The sequence below is a fragment of the Gossypium hirsutum genome, chromosome A13 (genome assembly GCF_007990345.1).
Source record: "Gossypium hirsutum isolate 1008001.06 chromosome A13, Gossypium_hirsutum_v2.1, whole genome shotgun sequence".
In the NCBI taxonomy this organism is placed as follows: domain Eukaryota; kingdom Viridiplantae; phylum Streptophyta; class Magnoliopsida; order Malvales; family Malvaceae; genus Gossypium; species Gossypium hirsutum.
The window spans coordinates 97,929,627-97,932,219 of NC_053436.1; positions in this window are offsets into that span (position 1 = coordinate 97,929,627).

Sequence of the window (2,593 nt, forward strand, 5' to 3'; positions counted from 1 at the left end):
TATTGTTTGTTATATGTAACAAAGTATCTATTAAAATTATTACTTAACTCATAAATTAACATTTAAATTATATCATTAACTCTATTTTAGTGTCTAAATTTTTTTAATCACAAGCTATTTATTATTCTAATACTTTGTTTTTTATTGTAGAATAATTAAATTATTTGTTTCACTAATGATATTTTAGCACATTAAATATGTATTGCAATTTAAAAATAATAAGGTAAGTTTTATATTATTTTTGTAATATTATATGTTATGATTTTTTAATTCATATAATAATTATTTTATTAAGAATGTTATTAAATTATATAATATTTTATTAAATTTTATTTAATAATAATTATATTAAAATATGATTAAATTATTTATTTTTATTTTTATTAAAATATATTTAACAATAATTTTATTAAAATTTAATAACAATAACAATAATTATCTATCTAAAAAAAATTTAAAGAATTTTCAACAGTTGTTTTGGTTGCTTATTATGCCTTTTTTTGTCTTGGTAGCCCTTTTCTTACTCATCTTTTGGATACTATTAAAATGTTCTATTGATTAGAGTGATGAGGGGCGGATCTGAGTAGAATCACATTTTGGGGCAAACTGATGATGTTATTTCGTAATCTTTTCAATGTAAATATCAGCTCCTACCATACACTCATTTGTTGTCTTATTCATGTATAGTTTCTCTTTTCTTCCTCTCTTTTTTTTTTTTTTTTGTGGCTGAATTAAATATGAGAATTATGGGAAACTGAATAGAATATTTAAGGATATCAAGTTATCTCATTAACGCATTACTTTAACCTAGGGATGGATTGCAAAACCTCTGCACATTCAATCATGTCCTTTTACAATGGCGATTTCTAGAGAAAAAATATTGTAGTATTCCAATCTTATAGTGAATGATTTCTAGAGAAAAATATTGTATTATCTCATTAACGATTTTTAGAAAAGAAAAATATTGTAGTATTCCAATCTTGAAAATTATTCGAGGAACATTCCCAGGAACATATGAATATTATGTTTGGATGTCAAATATAATTCTTAAGTTTTTTATTACTTCTTATATTTTATTTTTTATTGTAGAATAATCAAATTATTTGTTTCACTAATAATATTTTAGCATATTATATAGTGCAGTTTAAAAATAATAAAGTAGATTATATATTATTTTTATAGTATTATATATTATGATTTTTTAATTCATATAATAATAATTATATTAAGAATTTTATTAAATTATATTTAGTAATAATTATGTTAAAATATGATTAAATTATTTATTATTTTTATTAAATTATTTTTAATAATAATCTTATTAAAATTTAATAATAATAACAATAATCATCTACCTAAAAAAAATTCAACTAAGGGTATTCTGGTTATTTTAGTTTTTTTTTCTTATTCTATTACAACATCATTCCATTCAACCAAACACAAGAATTCTATTACAGATCTATTACATTCCATTCAACCAAACAGTTGAACTACTTATTACAACTCTATTCAATTACAACTCTATTCCATTACAGTGAACCAAACGTACTCTGAGAGTAATATTCAAATAAAAAAATTCTCAAAAATAATAATTCATTTCGAATGCTTGGACTTGAAAAATAATATTTTTACCCACCGTGAAAAACAAATAAGCAGTAGGGAGTAGTTCAGGTTTAGCAGAAAAATGATGAAATTGGCATATCTGGTTACCAGAATATATATGTATATTGTATAGTCAAAAGGTTAGTGTATAATGTGGAGTAGGTAGAATAGATGCATGCTTAGTTGATTTCATTTTAAGATCATACTACTCCAATAAATAAATAGTCTACACCTCACCTAGAATAGTCAAATCCATGGCATTTTATTCATGAATTCATTGACCCCTTCTTTTTAAAATATAATGCAGATTCTTTTTAATTTGATACAATAGATTTCTGGTTTGACTTCATTTCCCACTAATACGTTATGCACCATAATTAATGTACATTGATTTAAGCTTTTTGCATCAAAACCCCGCATTCACATACCAACATTTGAATACTAATGCATTTCCCTTTCAATTTTTATTCTATTTGTACACATAATAATATATAATTTTTCTTTCTTTTAACTACGTTGTTTGTCAAATCATTTTAAAATGGATGGAAAAATTAAAATTTATTAACTTTACCGACGTGATATACTTATGGATTATGACAATTAGAAATTAATTAATTTTTAAAAAATATTTAATATTTTATATTTTTTTAAAAATAATTAATTATTGACGTGAAGTACACGTGGATGCCGCATCAGTAAAGTTGATAAATATTAACTTTTTCATTTATCTTAAGGTAATTTAACAAATAATGCAAATTCAAAATTATAGATTTTCCATTTGTGGTGTGAAGGGTTGTTAGTTATTGCTTTTAGTTATTGATGGTTGTAATTTTGAGAAAAATATTTATTATTTAATAAAGTAGTACTCTGTATATTTTATAAATTAATATTATATTATTTCTTAATGGATGGTATGGTAATTTAGGTAGATGGAAATTCATAACATAACATATGAGATAATGTTAAAGATGGCATTTGTGGAAAAAAATGT